The following is a 21,191-nucleotide window of genomic DNA, read 5'->3' as shown; positions in this document are numbered from 1 at the left end:
GAGGGAAAAGAGGGAGATGGGGTTATACAAGAGCCCATAATGCTGCTCCAAAGTGCTTTTGTGTGGACACTTAGAGAAGACAGGTCTGTGGTTGAATAACCTACCAGTGCATTATATTGAAGCCCCACGTTTGGTGTATTATCGAATATGCTGGTAATACCTAGTAAACCACATGTCAACAAGACTTAGGCCTTTGGGTGTATGCAGAACTGGGAAATGAATTCAACCATCATCCTGCAGCCTAGAGTTGCTGTTGAGATACTCAAATGTAGTGTGTGAAGGTGGCAAGGTGGCTCAATGGCTGGCACTGCTGTCTCACAGCATCAAGGTCTCAGGTTTGATTCCAGCCTTGGACAACTGTCTGTATGAAGTTTGCACATTCTCCCCATGTCTGTGTGGGTTTCCTCTGGGTGCTCCAGTTTCCTGCTGCAGTCCAAAGGTGTGTGGGTTAAGTAGATTGGCCAGACTGAATTACCCTGTAGAGTCCAGGGATGTGCATGCTAGGGGTGTTTAGCCATGGGAAATACAGGGATAGAGTAAACATAGAACATAGAACAGTACATAGAACAGTACAGCACAGAACAGGCCCTTCAGCCCACAATGTTGTGCCGACCATTGATCCTCATGGATGCACCCTCAAATTTCTGTGACCATATGCATGTCCAGCAGTCTCTTAAATGACCCCAATGACCTTGCTTCCACAACTGCTGCTGGCAACGCATTCCATGCTCTCACAAGTAAAGGAGTGGGTCTGCGTGAAATGCTCTTTGGAGGGTTGCTGTGGACTCGAAGGGCTGAATGGGCAATTTTCTCACTGTAATGATCTCTGTGACACATGACTTTTGTTAAGGATAATTGAAAATGATGCTTTTGCCCCAATTATTTCCTTTAGGAATGTATTTGCAAGGTTGGCAAGGACAATGGGAGACTTTCTATTTTTATTCAGCAGCATATTTATCGAAATGTCTCCTCGTCCAGCAATTGTTCAGAAGCTGACAAATACAGACCTACCCTGTCACTTTAAATTGTAATCTTCAATGATTGCGAAATACAGGAGAGCTGAAAGTATAAACTGCAGAGAGGGAGAGAGGTCAGTGCACACAGCAGCTGTTAGCACAAATTATTCACTTCCTGGATATGGAGAAGATTATCTCTACCACTGAACACTGCACTATTTGTGCAAGTACCAGCATTTTCATTCATCGCTGGACTTGAACTCGGGTAAGTTGGTTGCTCCTAATAAAATTCTGAGAAATCTCTGGAGTAATTCTGTAGCTAGCCAGCTGGACATTCCTACTGTATTACCATTATTGTGTAAGGTTCTTTTGTAGCTTATGTTTTTCTCCTTTCTAATGTTTCGTTTAAAAGCTGCATGATTTTAAGTTGAATGTTTTGAGCCTGAGAGACATGTCTGCTCTGAGACAGTGATCTGACTGAAGGTTTACTTGTTAAACAAAACTCTCTTTGTGATTTAGTGTGACTCAATACTTTCTGTTCTTGATTATGACAGGGTTTTGCACATTTTCAAAGATAAGTTCCCTTGGCGTTGAACTAACAAACTGTAATACTTTGCAAGTTTCTTCTCATGTTATTGAAAGGCCTCAAAGTGTTTCACATAGTACATGTCTTGCAGCAATTAATCTGTGCCAACTAACGCAAATGATGAGTGACTGGCTTTATTATATGGGGTTGAGGCAGCACTGTTGGCCAGGACTCTTAAAAAAGATCTTTAATTTAATAGAGTAACACCATGCAACTTTTAAAATATATTATCAAGGTAAATCGAACCTTGGTTTATTTTTTCACAAGACAGCATCTCATGAAAAGGCTGCATTCCCTCAGTTCTGTACTTTAGAGTACCAAACCAAATTAGCTGGTTGCTAATAGTGATGCCATAACTCCCATTGACGACTGAGTTGATGCAGTTAATTTCCTGTCAACCATGTCTGAAGATTGAACTGTTGAAAGTGACTAGAATGGTTTTACATGCCTAATTTTACATTATATTCTACTGCCCACCTCCTGCATTTGGCTGAAGAAGGAGTCCAGCTTTTGTTAGAACACGGTGATAATGGGAACTGCAGATGCTGGGGAATCCAAGATAATGAAATGTGAGGCTGGATGAACACAGCAGGCCCAGCAGCATCTCAGGAGCACAAAAGCTGACGTTTCGGGCCTAGACCCTTCATCAGAGAGGGGGATGGGGTGAGGGTTCTGGAATAAATAGGGAGAGAGGGGGAGGCGGACCGAAGATGGAGAGAAAAGAAGATAGGTGGAGAGAGTGTAGGTGGGGAGGTAGGGAGGGGATAGGTCAGTTCAGGGAAGACGGACAGGTCAAGGAGGTGGGATGAGGTTAGTGGGTAGGAGATGGAGGTGCGGCTTGGGGTGGGAGGAAGGGATGGGTGAGAGGAAGAACAGGTTAGGGAGGCAGAGACAGGTTGGACTGGTTTTGGGATGCCGTGGGTGGATGGGAAGAGCTGGGCTGGTTGTGTGGTGCAGTGGGGGGAGGGGACGAACTGGGCTGGTTTTGGGATGCGGTGGGGGAAGGGGAGATTTTGAAACTGGTGAAGTCCACATTGATACCATTGGGCTGCAGGGTTCCCAAGCGAAATATGAGTTGCTGTTCCTGCAACCTTCGGGTGGCATCATTGTGGCACTACAGGAGGCCCATGATGGACATGTCATCTAAAGAATGGGAGGGGGAGTGGAAATGGTTTGCGACTGGGAGGTGCAGTTGTTTATTGCTAACCGAGCGGAGGTGTTCTGCAAAGCGGTCCCCAAACCTCCGCTGGGTTTCCCCAATGTAGAGTGGATGTACAGTGGATGCAGTATACCACATGAAATGCTACACTTGCCCCCACACCTCCTCCCTCACCCCTATCCCAGGCCCCAAGATGACTTTCCACATTAAGCAGAAGTTCACCTGCACATCTGCCAATGTGGTATACTGCATCCACTGTACCCAGTGTGGCTTCCTCTACATTGGGGAAACCCAGCGGAGGCTTGGGAACCGCTTTGCAGAACACCTTCGCTCGGTTCGCAATAAACAACTGCACCTCCCAGTCGCAAACCATTTCCACTCCCCCTCCCATTCTTTAGATGACATGTCCATCATGGGCCTCCTGCAGTGCCACAATGATGCCACCCGAACAGTTTGCTGTACCTTAGGACTTCTAATAAACTGTAAAATTTCCCCTTCCCCAGATGCATCCCAAAACCATCCCAGCTCGCACCCGCCTCTCTAACCTTTCCTTCCTCCCACCTATCCCCTCCTCCCTCCTCAAGCCCCACCCCCATCTCCTACCTACCAGCCTCATCCCGCCTCCTTGACCTGTCTGTCCTACACTCACCTTTACTGGTTCCATCCTCGCCTTTTTGACATGTCTGTCTCCTCTCCACCTATCTTCTCCTTTATCCATTTGCTATCCGCATCCCCCTTTCTCCCTATTTATTTCAGAAACCCCTTCCCCTCACCCAATTCTGTAGAAGGGTCTAGACCTGAAATGTCAGCTTTCCTGATCCTCTGATGCTGCTTGGCCTGCTGTGATCATCCAGCTCCACACCTTGTTGTCTCAAATTAAAATCAAACCTCTTGCTCAAACTAATTGGCTGGCACAGTGGTGCTGATACTCACAGCTGCCTGGATTATGAGTTTACCTTTGCTTGTGGATAGTAAGATTTATTGTCAACATTGTGGGTGGAATCAGGTCATAAAATGGGTTTCATATGCACACGATGTTAGAATTGAGAAATTGTAGTTATGGAGAGGGATTTCAAGTGTAGAGACTGTTGACTGAAAAGGTTAAATGAGACTTTAATAATGATTTTGAAAATGGTTTTGATAGGAGATGTGGGGAAATTCTATGGGTAATCAGTGAGAAATGGTCACCAAAATAATCCTGCCAGCAGGAGGGTGAGGAACGAAGTGATATTAGAAACATTTCTTCATATGTATGTCCATTAGATATTGGGTTTCTTATCATAAGATGAGAAGGAGGCCATTTGGCCTGTTGTGCCTGTGTCAGCTCTTTGGAAGAGATGTCCACTGTCGTCTCATTTACTCTGTTCTTTCTCCATAACCTTGCAATTTTTGTCCCCTTGAGTTAGTTACCCAATTCCCTTTTAAAAATTGTCATTGAATCTTCTTACACCAGCATTTCACAACATACAGTGTAAACTATGTTTTATTCCCATGCCATTTCTGGTTCTTTTACTAATTTTCCTTAAATCTATACCCTATGGTGACTGGCTATTGTTGTGTTTGGGATTAGTGAGAATCATTGGCATTATTGTTCATACTAAAAGTAGAATAGATAAATAAAATTCAGCAGAAAACAATAGAAAGTGATTGGGAGACAGCAAGCAGTGGGAGTATTTTGAATTGCTCTGATAAATTACTGCCATAGACATGATGGGTGCTACAAATGCCCCTGGTTCTACATTTATCTATTTAACAAGTTCATGACACCTGCCATACTTTTAGAGGCAAAATAAGGGTTGGATCATTTCCCAATGAGAAGGTTGGGGAAATGGCAATGACTGATGAGCATTAGAGAGACACCAACCCAATGGATAACCCATTGTTGATCATAGATAAAATTAAGAAAGCTAGAGATGATATTTCTTTTAACTGTTTGTAACAAGTTGACAGGAAGAGTACAATAGTAGAATTTTAATGAAGTTATGATTGTGAGGCTGTTGTGGAAGAACACAGACTGGATGAATAGATTCTTGGAAATTATCTTGTCCTGTTGGATTTACACGTGGGCTAAATTTTGATTTAATTTGTTGTTGTCACATGTACCTAAGCACAGTACAAAGTTATGTTTTGCATGCGATACAGGCAGACCATGATATGCAAGGACAGACAGATCCTAGGGTGATTGAACAGAGAGAGGCATAAAATTTATGGCTGCACAGGAAGTGTACAAAAGCAAGATCAACATTAGATTTGAAATTTGAGAAGTCCATTCAGCAGTCTAATAGCAGTCTTCTTGGGCGACACGGTGGCTCAGTAATTAGCACTGCAGCCTCACAGCACCAGGGACCTGGGTTCGATTCCAGCCTTGGGTGACTGTCTGTGCAGAGTTTGCACATTCTCCCCATGTCTGCATGGGTTTCCCCTGGGTGCTCCGGTTTCCTCCCACAGTCCAAAGATGTGCAGGTTAGGTGGATTGGCCATGCTAAATTACCCATAGTGCTCAGGGGCGTGTGGGTTATAGGGGGATGGGTCTGGGTGGGATGCTTCAAGGGGCACTGGGAACTTGTTGGGCCAAAGGGCCTGTTTCCACACTGTAGGGAATCAAATCTAATCTAAACAGTGGGGAAGAAGCTGTTCTTGAACCTGTTAGTATGTGTGTTTAAGGTTTTGTATGTTCTGCCTGACAGAAGAGGTTGGAAAAGATTATAACCAGGGTGGGAGGGGTCTTTGATGATGTTGGCTGTCTTTCCACAGCAGCGAGAAGTGTAGATGGAGTCAATGGATGGGAGGTTGGCTTGTGCGATGGTCTGGGCTGTGTTCACAATTTTTCTGTAGTTTCTTACGGTCCTGGACAGAGTAATTGCTGTATTAAGCCGTGATGCATCCATATAGAATGCTTTCTAAAATGCATCTGTAAACTTACAGACATGCCAAATTTCCTTTGCCTCCTGAAGGATAAGAGGTATTGTTGTGCTTTCTGGGCTATTGCAAATGTGGGGGTGGTCCAGGACAGATATTTAGTTATCGTCATTCTTAAATCTAGTCAGGATTGGTAGGTCCTGTACTCTTGAACAACATTGTAAAGCCATATTATCAGAATTCAGTATCACAGCCTGCTTTGGGAAACTAGTCCAACATTTCAATCACTTCACTACTGGACCCATCCTGCTGTACTTTTTGTGCTTGCTATCATACCGCAAACTGAATATTGAAGTAACACATGCAAAAACTTCATTAAAAATTGGCAAGTTTGCTCAAGGAAGAGGCGTGACTTTCTGACTGCAATCTTCCAACTGCAAGCCTTAGCCTCCAACTGTGTGTGTCCAGAATTTATATGTTGATACACGGAGCCCCTTTGGAGAAGTCAAAGTCTCTTTAATATGCTTATACTTTAATTGAAGTTAAGTGTTTATATATCTTACTGTACCAACTTGCAAATAATCTGTACTTTTGTGAACTCATCAGGATATTGGATCTATCTCCAGAGGAAACTGCTTTTAGGTTAAAGTGATGCAAATGTTCCAGTGCTGCCAAGGATAGATTTACTTGGGGTTTGACTTGCTGTGAAGGGTGTGAATAAAGCTCTGTCAGAATTTGCTGACATAATCCATGCAAAGGTAGCATTCACGAGTACAGTGTTACGTTATGCCACGTTTCTTTCTGTTCTGTTGTCTGCATTGTGCTTATTAAAGTGAGCATTGACACTACGGAGGAGTGGAAAACCTTTTCACTCATCATGCACATCAGCACAGAATATCACCACATATACTAGATAAAGAGTAAAGGTCATACAAACATAATAGCTAGAAGCAGGAGCAAGCTACTTGGCCCATCGAGACAGTTCTACCATTCAATAAAATTATAACAAGAGGAAATATTCCTTCTGTGGCCACTCTGTCAAGTCATCTCATCTGTTTCAATCAAGTCACCTCTTACACTTGTAAATTCCAGTGGGTACAGGCCTAACTTGTCCAACCTATGGTCATAATTCAACTCGTCCCTTCCAGGTATTCGACTGATAATCTTCTCCTGAACTGCTTCCAACTTACTTATATCCTTCCTTGTATAAGAAGATATATAGTAGATTTGCCAACTTTAACTACATTTAAGTCATCATTGGATAAGCATATGGACGTACGTGGAATAGTGTAGGTTAGATGGGCTTCAGATCGGTATGACAGGTCGGCACAACATCGAGGGCCGAAGGGCCTGTATTATGCTGTAATGTTCTATATTGTACGTTTTAGTCCAGATATGGTCTTGCCTTGTATAACTGAAGTGTAGTATCCCCACTTTTGTAAGTCAATTCCCCTCACAATAAATGACAACGTTCTATTAGCTTCCTTAATTACTCGTTGTAACCGTCTATTAACCATTTATGATTCGTGCACTCAAACACCCAGATCCCTCTGCCTGTCAGAATTCTGCAGTTGCTAAATATGGGGATAAAATGCTATTTTTTAATCCTCCTGACAAAATGGAAAACTTCACATTTTCCCATGTTGTAACTCAATTTGCCAGATCATTGCCCAATTACCTAATCTGTATGTATCCCTTTGTAACCTCCTTATGTCTTCTTAACAATACACTCATGCCCATCTTTGTACCATTAGCAAATTTAGCAAGCATACATTCTGTCTCTTTGCGTCACGAGTATAAACCGTATAAACCAATCCCTATGGCACTCTACTTGCTTCTTCTTGCCAAACAGAAAAAGACCTAGAGAGCTGGATGCACACAGTAGGCCAAGCACCATCAGAGGAGCAGGAAAGCTGACATTTTGGGCCTAGACCCTTCTTCAGAAATGGGGGAGGGGAAGGGGGTTCTGAAATAATAGAACACAGAACATAGAGCATCACAGCACAGTACAGGCCCTTCGGCCCTCAATGTTGTGCCGACCTGTCATACCGATCTGAAGCCCATCTAACCTACACTATTCCATGTACATCCATATGCTTATCCAATGACGACTTAAATGTACCTAAAGTTGGCAAATCTACTATCATTGCAGGCAAAGCGTTTCATTCCCTTACTACTCTCTGAGTAAAGAAACCACCTCTGACATCTGTCCTATATCTTTCACCCCTCAATTTAAAGCTATGCCCCCTCGTGCACGCCATCACCATCTGAGGAAAAAGGCTCTCCCTATCCACCCTATCTAACCCTCTGATTATTTTATATGTTTCAATTAAGTCACCTCTCAACCTTCTTCTCTCTAATGAAAACAGCCTCAAGTCCCTCAGCCTTTCCTCGTAAGACCTTCACACCATACCAGGCAACATCTGCACCCTTTCCAAAGCTTCCACATCCTTCTTATAATGCGGTGACCAGAACTGTACGCAATATTCCAAGTCCGGCCGCACCAGAGTTCTGTACAGCTGCAGCATAACCTCTTGGTTCCGGACCTTGATCCCTCTATTAATAAAAGCTAAAACACTGTATGCCTTCTTAACCACCCTGTCAACCTGGGTGGCAACTTTCAAGGATCTGTGTACATGGACACCGAGATCTCTCTGCTCATCTACACTACCAAGAATCTTACCATTAGCCCAGTACTTTGCCTTCTGGTTACTCCTACCAAAGTGCATCACCTCACACTTGTCTGCATTAAACTCCATTTGCCACCTCTCCGCCCAGCTCTCAGCTTATCTATGTCTCTCTGCAACCTACAACATCCTTCATCACTATCCACAACTCCACCGACCTTAGTGTCGTCTGCAAATTTACTAACCCATCCTTCTACGCCCTCATCCAGGTCATTTATAAAAATGACAAACAGCAGTGGACCCAACACCGACCCTTGCGGTACACCACTAGTAACTGGTCTCCAGGATGAACATTTCCCATCAACACCACCCTCTGTCTTCTTTCAGCAAGCCAATTTCCGATCCAAACTGCTATAAGTCCCACAATCCCATTCCTCCGCATTTTGTACAATAGCCTATTGTGGGGAACCTTATCGAACGCCTTGCTGAAATCCATATACACCACATCAACCGGTTTACTCTCATCTACCTGTTTGGTCACCTTCTCAAAGAACTCAATAAGGTTTGTGACGCACGACCTACCCTTCACAATACCGTGCTGACTATCCCTAATCAATTTATTCTTTTCTAGATGATTATAAATCCTATCCCTTATAACCTTTTCCAACACTTTACCAACAACTGAGGTAAGGTTCACTGGTCTATAATTACCAGGGTTGTCTCTACTCCCCTTCTTGAACAGGGGAACCAAATTTGCTATCCTCCAGTCGTCTGGCACTATTCCTGTAGACAATGACGAGTTAAAGATCAATGCCAAAGGCTTGGCAATCTCCTCCCTGGCTTCCCAGAGGATCCTAGGATAAATCCCATCCGGCCCAGGGGGCTTATATATCTTCACACTCTGTAGGATTTCTAATACCTCCTTGTGAACTTCAATCCCACTTAGTCTAGTAGCCTGTATCTCAGTATTCTCCTCGATAACATTGTCGTTTTCTAGAGTGAATACTGTTGAAAAATATTCATTTAGTGCTTCCCCTATCTCATATGACTCCACACACAACTTATCACTACTATCCTTGATTGGCCCTAATCTTACTCTCGTCATTCTTTTATTCCTTAAATACCTATAGAAAGCCTTAGAGTTTACCCTGATCCTATCCGCCAACAACTTCTCATGCCTCCTCCTGGCTCTTCCGAGCTCTCTCTTTAGGTCTTTTCTGGCTACCTCGTAGCCCTCAAGGGCTACTGAGCCTTCACATCTCATCCTAACATAAGCCTTCTTCTTCCTCTTGACCAGAGATTCCACCTCCCACGTCAACCACGGCTCCCACGCTCTACAGCTTCCTCCCTGCCTGACAGGTACATACTTATGTAGGACCCACAGGAGCTTTTCCTTGAATAAGCTCCACATTTCTAATGTGCCCATCCCCTGCAGTTTCCTTCCCCATCCTATGCTCCCTAAATCTTGCCTAATTTCATCGTAATTGCCTTTCCCCCAGCTATAACTCTTGCCCAGTGGTATACACCTATCCCTTTCCATCACTAAAGTAAACATAACAGAATTGTGATCGCTATCACCAAAGTGCTCACCTACTTCCAAATCTACCACCTGGCCGGGCTTGTTACCTAGTACCAAATCTAATGTGGCTTCGCCCCTTGTTGGCCTATCTACATACTGTGTCAGGAAGCCCTCCTGCACACACTGGACAAAAACTGACCCATCTATAGTACTCGATCTATAGTGTTCCCAGTCAATATTTGGAAAGTTAAAGTCCCCCATGACAACTACCCTGTCTCTCTCCTATCGAGAATCATCTTTGCTATCCTTTCCTTTACATCTCTGGAACTATTCGGAGGCCTATAGAAAACTCCCAACAGGGTGATCTCTCCTTTCCTTTTTCTAACCTCAGCCCATACTACCTCAGTTGACGATTCCCCAAACATCCTTTCTGCAACTGTAATACTGTCCTTGACCAACAATGCCACACCTCCCCCACTTTTACCATCTTCTCTGTTCTTACTGAAACATCTAAGTCCCAGAACCTGCAACAACTATTCCTGTCCCTGCTCTATCCAAATAAATAGGGAGAGAAGGGGAGGTGGAGAGAAGATGGATCGAGGGGAAGATAGGTGGAGAGGAGACGGACAGGTCAAAGAGGCGGGGATGGAGCCAGTAAAGGTGAGTGTCGGTGGAGAGGTAGGGAGGGGATAGGTCAGTCCAGGGAGGATGGACAGGTCAAGGGGGTGGGATGAGGTTAGTAGCTAGGAGATGGGGGTGGGGCTTAGGGTGGGTGAAGGGGATGGGCTCGGGAGAAAGGACAGGTTAGGGAGGCAGGGATGAGCTGGGCTGGTTTTGGGATAAAGACCCATTTATGCTTACTCTCTGTTTACTGTTAGCTGGCCTGTCAAACACCCATACCAATATGAATATGCCCTTCAGCATAAGATTTTATTTTCTGAAATAACCTTTGATATGGCACCTTAATAAATGCAGTACATACCAAATACAGTGCATCGATAGGCTCATTTACCTAAAGCACATGTTACTTCTTCAATAGAGATTGTCTTCAACTGCCGATGCTGGAGAATCTGAGATAACAAGGTGTAGAGCTGGATGAACACGGCAGGCCAAGCAGCATCAGAGGAGCAGGAAAGCTGACGTTTCGCGCCTAGACTCTTCTTCAGAAATGGGGGAGGGGAAGGGGGTTCTGAAATAAATAGGGAGAGGGTGGTGGGGATTGGTGGGAGGAAGGATAGATGAGGGAGGCGGAGACGAACTGGGCTGGTTTTGGGATGCGATAGGGGGAGGGGAGATTTTGAAGCTGGTGAAGTCCACAATGATACCATTGGGCTGCAGGGTTCCCAAGCGGAATATGAGTCGCTGTTCCTGCAACCTTCGGGTGGCATCATTGTGGCACTGCAGGAGGCCCAGGATAGACATCATCTGAGGAACGGGAGGGTTAGTTGAAATGGTTCACGGCTGGGAGGTGCAGTTATTTATTGCAAACCGAGCGTGGGTGTTCTGCAAAGTTCTGCCCCCAAGCCTCTGCTTGGTTTCCCCGATGCAGAGGAGGCCACAACGGGAACAGCGGATCCAACATTAACAGATGTGCAAGTGAACATCTGCTTGATGTGGAAATTCTTCTTGGGGCCTGGGATGGGGGTGAGGGGGGAGGTGTAGGGGCAGGTGTAGGGAAAAGTGTCGGGCGTGGTGGGGCTGGAGGGGATGGTGGAGCTGACAATGGAGCCGCGGAGAGAGTGGTCTGTCCGGAAAGCAGAGTGGGGAGGGAAAAGTGTCTGGTAGTGGAGTCGGATTGAAGATGGCAGAAGTGTCGGAGGATGATAGTTCAAAAAGAGAGAGAGGGAGAGTTTAAGAAGAATTAATGGGATATAGGCATCACTGGCTAGGCCAGCATTTATTGCCCTGGAGAAAGTAGAGGTGAACTATAATGAACCACTGCAGTCCACGTGCTGTAGGTTGATGCACAGTTCTGTTAGGGAAGGAATTTCAGGATTTTGACCCAGAAGCACTGAATGAGTAGTGATATATTTCCAAACAGGACGGTGAAGAGGCTTGGAGGAGAGCTTGCTGATAGTGGTGTTCAGGAACTACAAAAGAATAAGAGTGTGTTTGTGAGCTACTGGAGAGCTGAAGGTGGTTTGGGAATAGGGTTATTACTGCTGCCACCATTGGCAGGAGCCAGTAGGAACCAAAACTGGAAATAAATCAAGTCATGACATCCCAGGATTAGATAGGTGATTGGCTGGTGAGTATTTTCTTCTAGAGTTTGAACTTAATTTCAATCGAGGTAACTAGAACATTAACTGAAATAACGAGAATATGACCACAGGCAGGATTAGAGACATTAATTCAAATCCAAGATTAATTAGTAAAGTAGTTAATTAATTGGAACACTATAAGGGTAGCAGGACAGGAGATGTACTGCAGCCGTGTTATCTGTAAGCTTGTGGACACTGGTGTAAGCCAAGGTTAGTATAAATGTAGTCCGCAGCTGAGATATGGCTTTCAGTCAATGAGAAGGTATCTGAGTTTTAGACATTGTGATACATCAGGGAGTGGCATAGTTACCTAGACACATTATTACAAGGGATCCATCACAATCCTGTTTAGGTCAAGGGCAGGGGACTGTGGCTGTGAGGCAAGCAGATGAGGAGATTGAGGAGGTAAAAGGAGGAGACTTGGCCTTCACAATTATCCAACAAGTTTGAGGTTGATGCAGCCTGTTTGGATGATGGGTCAAACAGAGTGGTCCTGCTCCAAATTTCATAATGTAGGATTTTGGATACTGGCAGGAAGTTCCATCCAAGTCTAGTGTCCACTATAAATTGGGCTGCCAGTTTTCTATTGTCCGTTTCGTGCCAACCCCAAAGTAAATTTTAACCTATGTGGATTCTGCCACCTTGAAAAAAAGAGAAAATGGGTACTTGTAAAATGCACAATAGCAAAATCAGTAAAATTATTTTATTACAATCTTTAACTGTAGGAGAAAATGTCATAAAATCAGTGAAAAGACAAACTCAGAATATCAGTAAGTATTACTTCATGCATCAGTACATTGAATAGGTAGATTAGGATGGTGTAAGGAAAGAATCCATTCAGAGGCATTTGGAGATGAACCAGATCAGCTGAAGTATCTTCTCTTTTTGTATTTCTTTGGGAATACATGTTGTTTTGATTTAATTTAAGATACAATACAGAACAAATTTATCAGGGAATTATCTAAAAGGTTACAAAAGCTGACCTGCTCTTTAGCCGAATGTGAACATCAGTAGATCATTCAGCCCCTCAGGCATTTAACCAGATTATGGCTAGTTATGGGTCAAGGAATTGGAAATGTAGGACATCACTAACAAGATCCTTATGACAAAACCCACCAATCAAATGGCAGGCTTTTGAACTATCACAGCGAGAGTGGTTCTTGCTAAACAGACTTAAGACAAGGAAGTGGCCCCATAAGCCTATCTCCACTGCTGGGACCTCAGTGCAAACCAATTGTGGAGAGACGCTAACAATGCTGCACATTACAGAGGAATGTCCCTCTACAGTCTAAGTGGCCGACTAATCTCCTTAATCTAAGAAAGGATATATTTGCCATAGAAGGAGTGCAATGGAGATTTATTAGGTTGATGTTGGATGTAATGATTGGAATGAGGTCAACCAGGTGGATATCATGCAACATGAGTTCCCTGATTGGGGCTGTTAATCTGGTCCAATCAGGGAGCCCTGGCTGACAGATATAAACAGGACTGGTAGAGGATCTGCTCACTCTGACAGCTGGTGCTGAGCTTGCTGGGTCAGTGTTATGTGCTATGCATGTGTAAATATAAGGTGACTTGGTGGCAAAATACTGGCCTTTGTGGAGTTATTTCACTGGGAATGGCAGTACTGTTCTATGAGGAGGGAGTAGACTGCATCTGTACTCACGAGAGTTTAGAAGGATAAGGGAATCTGATGATCGAAAGCTATAGCATCCTAACAAGACCAGGCAGACTAGATGCAGGAAGGATGTTTCCCCTGGGTGGGAGTCTGGAACCAGGCAAATCAGACTCAGGATGTGGGATCGATCATTTAAGACTGAGATGAGGAAAAAAATCTTTGCTCAAATAGTAGTGAACGTGTGGAATTCTCTACCACAGAAGGCTGTAGAGGCCAAGTCACTGAATATAATCAAGGAAGAAGTAGATATATTTTTAGAATTTGAAGCATCAAGCTATATGGAGAGAAAGCAGGAACACAGCACTGCGATAAAGGATCAGCAGTGATCATGTTGAATGGTAGAGCAGGCTTGAACAGTTGAATGGCCTACTCCTGTTCCGAATTTCTATATCTCAGTAAATGTTGAGTCTAGCACTTGGCTTTAGGCTTTGCATTTGCTAAAGAGCAACAATATCTGACGGGCACATCCAACCAATTTGTCCACCTTAGCTTCATTTTCCTTGATACCCTTAACTAATTTTAAAAAATGATCAATCTCTATCTAGGAAGCTGCAGTTATTCAAGCACCCACAGTTTCTGTGGAAGAGAATTCCAGATTTCCATCAACATTTGTGTAAAAATAAATGCTTCCCAATTTCCTGCTTAAAAGGCCTTTTCCTAATTGCGAGGTTGCTTTGCTGTTTCACCCTTGATAGATCATTTTGTTTTCTAATGTTCACATCCTTTGCTGCATGAAGAATTAACATCGTACAGTATGAACATAGAGATTAAGAGCAAGAGTAGGCCTTTTGGCCCTTGGAGTCTGTTTCACCATTCACCAAAATCACGGCTGATCTGTTTGTGTTCTGAATTCCACATTCCCAGCTATTCCCCAATAACTTTTGATTCCTTGCCTAACAAGAGTCTGTATTTAAAATGAACCTACTGCCTGGAAGATAGAGTTATAGAAAGGAAATATGTTCACAAGAAGGGAAACGCTTCCCTTCTTCACTTTTATCGACATCCTGATCCTCTGGACAGGTACTGCAAAAACAAAAATCCCGTTTCACTGTAAGTGCTCAAATATCCAGGCAGATCGATCAGCACTGGTAAAAGAAGAGGCAAGGTTAACATTTCAGCTTGAGATGTTTAATCAGAATTGAGTCGTGAGAAAGGACCTGTTGTTTGAAATGTGAACCTGTCCGTCCCCTTTGCAGTAGCAGACAGTAATACTGTGTATCTTTAATATTTTCCGTGATTATTTCCAGAATTGGCTTCTTCTTTTTCTCCCTTTCTTTTTAACTTGATTGGCAGTCAGGAGGCTGCCACCATTCAAAGGCAGTCTTTCTGTACTGTGCAATGACTCACAATGTCAAACGAATGTCTGTGAAATATAAGGAGGGGGCCTGGGGGAGGGATAATTCAGTGTTCCACTCTGAATAACTGACCTAAGTCTGATTCATGGGGATATATTGCTTCTAAATTGCACACTGTCAATGTCGACAAAAATGATTGGTACAAGCCAGGCATCTCACTTAAAATCTGAGCCTCCTTGACACCTAAGTATTAGAGCTGACAAAAAAAGCTTATCACTAAAAGGAATAAATACTCAGAGATTTATAACTCAGTTTGAGATAAACTGATGCTCCTTTATTTGATTTCCAGATACCTCATTTCAGCTTTGGAAAGGCAAGGCTTATTGCACACATCAGTTCCAGCTGGGGTTTTGAGGACATGGTTTAAGCAGCAGATGCTGACTTTAGTTGGTAACATCCATTACTGAAACTCACACAGTACCTGCTCATATTTACCACTGAACATCTGCCGTCATTCAATGTAAAACTAGCTTGCAGTCCCTTTGACCAGAGCTTGGAATTCTTTCATGAATTAGTCAGACATGGCAGTTGTGATTTGACTTTAGCAGAGTAATTGCTAAGAATGTTTACTCACTTCGCTGAGTTGAGGCAAATGTGGAATATATGTTTTAAACACTTTCAGCTTTCAACCAACCACCACATAATTTGTGTTTCCTCCTTTACAACAGTGACCACTCTTCAGAAGCATTGCACAGTCCTGAAGCTCCCCTGGGATGTTCTGACAGTGTGGAAGGCAGTATAGAAGTGAAAGTTCTTTCCTCCTCCCTATCGTTTGTGGAACATCCTGCCAAACATTTCTTGCAGTGGTCATTACTTGGGGAAGCTTGAGACAACCACACAGTGGTGGCAGAAAGTAGGGAGTTGGTGTCATTACATGAAACAAAACTAACTTCTCATGGCTTTTTTTGACCTCAGGACTCCAAGGTGCTTTGGAGCCAATGAAATTTTTGTTTGAAGTATTGTAATGTGAGAAGCACAGCAGTCAATTTGTGCACAGCAAGTTCCTCCAAACATCAATGAGATAACAGCCAACAGAAACTAAAGAAAAATCCCAAAGAACTGCAGATGCTGGAAATTAGAAATAAAAACAGAAATTGGTAAGAAAATTCAGCAGGCCGAGCAGCAGCTAGGGACAGAAAGCAGATTTAACATTTCAAGTCCAGTCACCCTTCTACAGGCCAGAAGAAACTCTTTTGGTGGTGTTGATTCAGAGATAACTATTGGCCAGGCTAGGTTAAAAAATATTCAAGTCTCTGGTGTGTATTTTGAACGCAGAGCTTTTAGCTTTGAGACAGATCTGCTATTTCTGAACCAGGGCTGACAGAAATGCACAAAAATTACTAGGCTGTGAAAAGAGATGCAATGCTGATGCTGGGGAGTGTTATTTTAAATGTGGTGGTTAAGAACATTATTGACTTAAGTGCGAGCTCTACATTTAATTCATGTTATGCTTCACCTGACAGTGGTTCCTCTATGATCTAGTATATATCTGTGTTTAGCTTCATTTGTCAATTTGGTATCCATTTTGCAAGTTTCTGTAATTTGTTGCAATCCAACGCGGTATTGAATGCTTCATCTTGTTAGCTGCTCATTTACAAAGGCCTGATATTTGTGAGGAGGAAGGTTTGAAAATTAACAGTACAGAAAAGAAGGGCTGAAAGACCTCCTTCTGCACTGTAACACTTCTGTAGTTGTAAATTAGCAAACAAAAGAGAAAAAATGAAATGAAAGCACCCAGCAGGTACATCTGTTTTTGAATGAGAGTGGTTTATATTTGAGGTGGAAGACTCTGTCAGAATCATCCATCATTTTCCCCAAATGGTCTGCTATTAGTGACAGTATAAATGGTTTTAATATCACTCAGTCAGCTGCTTTGTTAGACTGTCGAATGCATTCATCTGTAATCCTTCTTCACTGTTATAGTGGAGGCTTGAGCTGTTTCAATTGAGTTAATTAGTGTTCTTTTATATACATACCTGCTGCACTTTTTCATAAACTCATGATTGATCTGATCATGACCTCTACTTTACAATTTACTTCAACACTTTTGAACTCCCTAGATAGTCAAAGATCAATCTAATTCAGCCTTTAAAAGACTTAATGACTCTGCCTTCACTGCTCATTAGGGAATAGAGTTGAATTGGTTAATAACCCTTTGAAAATTTTCCTAGTTTCTGTCTTAAATAGGAGACTGCTTATTTTCAAACTGAGTGCCTTAAATCTAATCTCTTCCACAAGAGGAAACATTTTTTCAGCATCCACTCTGTGAAGTCTTGGGATCCTGTATATTTCAATAAGATCACTTCTCATTCTCTTAATTCCCAAAGGATTCAGGTTCATCTCTATCCAACTTACCATAGAATCCCTACAATGTGGAAGCAGGTTGTTCGGCCCATTGAGCCAACACTGATCCTACCCCCCCCAACTCTATTCGTGTAACCCTGCATTTACCATTGCTAATCCACCTAGTACCTCCCCAATCCCTGGACACTATGGGCAGTTTACCGTAAGACCATAAGACATAGGAGTGGAAGTAAAGCCATTCAGCCCATCAAGTCCACTCCGCCATTTAAATCATGGCTGATGGGCATTTCAACTCCACTTCCCTGCACTCTCCCCGTAGCCCTTGATTCCTTGTGTGATCAAGAATTTGTCGATCTCTGTCTTGAATGCATCCAACGTCCCGGCCTCCACTGCGCTCCGTGGCAATGAATTCCACAAGCCCACCACTCTCTGACTGAAGAAATATCGTCTCATTTCAGTTTTAAATTTACCCCCTCTAATTTTAAGGCTGCGCCCACGGGTCCTAGTCTCCCTGCCTAACGGAAACAACTTCCTAGCGTCTACCCCTTCTAAGCCATACATTATCTTGTAAGTTTCTATTAGATCTCCCCTCAACCTTCTAAACTCTAATGAGTACAATCCCAGGATCCTTAGCCGTTCATCATACGTTAAACCTACCATTCCAGGGATCATCCGTGTGAATCTCCGCTGGACACGCTCCAGGACTAGTATGTTCTTCCTGAGGTGTGGGGCCCAAAATTGGACACAGTATTCTAAATGGGGCCTAATTAGAGCTTTATAAAGCCTCAGAAGCACATCGCTGCTTTTATATTCCAACCCTCTTGAGATAAACGACAACATTACATTCGCTTTCTTAATCACAGACTCTACCTGCAAGTTAACTTTTAGAGAATCCTGGACCAACACTCCCAGATCCCTTTGTACTTCTGCTTTATGAATTTTCTCACCGTTTAGAAAATAGTCCATGCCTGCATTCTTTTTTCCAAAGTGCAAAACCTCACATTTACTCACATTGAATTTCATCAGCCATTTCCTGGACCACTCTCCTAAACTGCCTAAATCTTTCTGCAGCCTCCCCACCACCTCAGTACTACCTGCCTGTCCACCTGTCTTCGTATCATTGGCAAACTTCGCCAATCCACCTAACTCATACATTTTTGTGACTGTGGGAGGGTTGGGATTGATATCTTCACAGGGTGATTTGCTGGTGCTTTTTATCTACCTTGTCAGGAGTATGGGAACCCGAATGGTAACCTAAATTGGAATGAGATAAATTTGTTAAAAAGAAGTAGAAAAACTGCTAGGGAGAATAAGAAACACAAGAGGCAAAGCTGAGGATCCAGTATACCTCGAATGCATACAAAGCACAACTAGAGATAAATAGTTAATCTTTGCCATTACAGAAACATAGCTGCATGGTGACCAGGACTGGGAAGTGAATATTCAAAGATATTTGACACATAAGAAGGAAAAAGAGGTGGAGTTGCATTCAATACAAGATGGGATCAGTACATTAGTAACAGAGGATTGCAAATCAGAAGAGCAATGTGTAGAATCTGTTTGGGTAGAGCACAGAAACAACAGCGGAGAGGATACATTGTTTGGAGTTATTTATAGGCTACCAAATTGTGATGGTTATGTGGGGCATGGTACAAGTCAGGAGATGAGAGAAGCTTAGTGTGGTTAGTGCAGTAGTCATGAAAAACTTTAATCCGTGTTTCACTGAAATCAAATAGATCATTAAGGATGCAGAGGCAAGTTTCTGGAATATCTTAGATATAGTTTTCTAGAATAGTACATTGAGAAGCTACAGGCTATTTTAGATCTTGTGTTATATAATAACATGGGCACATTAATCATGTTACTGCAGGGATAACCTAACGGCCACAATATTATAGCGTTTTACATGATGTTTGAAAGTAAGGTATCTAATCTGAAGCAAAAGTGCTAAATTTGTAAAGGGAAATTATGAAAGCATAAGGCAGAAATTGGCTGAGGTAGACTGAGTAAATAGATTAAACAGTACGACTAGGTGTTGGCAATGGGCAGTCCTTAAAGATGCATGTACATATATACAGCTACCTTCAATTCCATCAAGATACAAGAACTCAAAAATCTCTGTCAACTGTGGCTGAGAAAGGAAGTAGAGGTTAGTAGAAGATTCAAAGAAAAGGACTATAAAGTAGCCAGAAATTGTAATAAATCTGAAAATTGAAAAGTTTTTAGAATATAGCAAAGGAAGACTAATAAACTGATAAGCAATGAAAGTTTCAAATAAGAATGCAAAAACACAGAAATACACTGTAAAAGCTTCTACAGGTACATAAAAAAGAAATGTTTGACTAGGTCGAATGTGGGTACATTATAGGCAGTCAGGAAAATTTATGATGGGGAGAAAAAGAAATGGCAGAGAAGCTAAGTTAATACTTTGTGTCTGCTTTCACTGGGGAATATTCAAGAAATCTTACAGTATTAGAGATCCAAATGACTAGGAAGGAGGAAGAGTTGAAGGAAATTAATGTTATTAAGAAGGTTGTACTGGCAAAAGTAATGGGGCTAGAAGTTGATAAGTCCGAGGGTCTGATTGTCTACATCCCAGAGTGTTGAGGGAGGTGGCTAACGAGATAGTCGATGCATTAATGATTATCTTTCAAAATTCCAGAGATTGGAATGATTCCTGCAGACTGATATCTAGCAAATTTCACCCCATTTTTAAGATAGACGCAAGAGAGAAAACGGGGAGCTATAGACATGTTAGCCATACATCAGTAGTAGAGTAAATGCTGGAATAGATAATAAGGGATGCAATAAATGGACACTTGGATAAAAATGATCAGATTGGGCACAATTAGAACTGCTTTCTTCAACAACGCCTTTTTCCCCAAGAGTGATTAAGGACTGTGACAACCTCCCATAAACTGTTCCAGTTCTGAGGAGCTTGAACCAGAACATTAACTCTGATTTCTCTCCACAGATGCTGCCAGACCTGTTGAATTTTTCCAGCAATTTCTGTTTCCATTTCTGATTTACAGCATAAAAGCCAAAAGAGCCGCGAATGCTGTAAATCAGGAACAAAAACAGAAATTGCTGGAAAAGCTCAGGAGGTCTGGCAGCATCTGCGAAGGAAAGAACATAGTTCATGTTTTGGGTCTGATGACACTTCCTCAGTTCTGAAACGTTAACTTTGTTTTCTCCTTCACAGATACTGCCGGACCTTCTGTGGCTACACATATAATTAGATGTCGTTTGGTGGCCAATATGCCATTAGAAATAAGTTCTAATGTTCGGAGAGCATGTTATATTGCCATAAAACCAGAGGCTGCTAAATGTTGATGTTGAGGTTTTGGGATGCAGTGGGTGGAGGGGAAGAGCTGGGCTGGTTGTGTGATGCAGTGGGGAGAGAGGACGAACTGGGCTGGTTTTGGGATGCGGTGGGGGAAGGGGAGATTTTGAAGCTGGTGAAGTCCATATTGATACCATTGGGCTGCAGGGTTCCCAAGCGGAATATGAGTTGCTGTTCCTGCAACCTTCGGGTGGCATCATTGTGGCACTGCAGGAGGCCCATGATGGACATGTCATCTAAAGAATGGGAGGGGGAGTGGAAATGGTTTGCGACTGGGAGGTGCAGTTGTTTATTGCGAACCGAGCGGAGGTTCTGCAAAGCGGTCCCCAAGCCTCCGCTTGGTTTCCCCAATGTAGAGGAAGCCACACCGGGTACAGTGGATGCAGTATACCACATTGGCAGATGTGCAGGTGAACCTCTGCTTAATGTGGAATGTCATCTTGGGGCCTGGGATAGGGGTGAGGGAGGAGGTGTGGGGACAAGTGTAGCATTTCCTGCGGTTGCAGGGGAAGGTGCCGGGTGTGGTGGGGTTGGAGGGCAGTGT

The 21,191-nt window shown here is 43.1% G+C and overlaps 1 protein-coding gene across 1 annotated transcript in view; it reads left to right on the top strand.

Annotated features, from left to right (window-relative positions):
• Positions 1–1,157: 1,157 nt before the first annotated feature.
• Positions 1,158–21,191, top strand: part of LOC125460394 (ETS domain-containing protein Elk-1-like) — a 115,941-nt gene continuing 95,907 nt past the window's right edge. The window contains exon 1 of the mRNA XM_048547844.2: positions 1,158–1,221. The gene's annotated coding sequence lies outside the window, so the exon portion shown is untranslated. The remainder of the gene's footprint in view (positions 1,222–21,191) is intronic.

Source organism: Stegostoma tigrinum, chromosome 11 (assembly GCF_030684315.1).
Source record: "Stegostoma tigrinum isolate sSteTig4 chromosome 11, sSteTig4.hap1, whole genome shotgun sequence".
NCBI lineage: Eukaryota > Metazoa > Chordata > Chondrichthyes > Orectolobiformes > Stegostomatidae > Stegostoma > Stegostoma tigrinum.
This window is presented reverse-complemented; position numbering and strand designations above follow the sequence as displayed.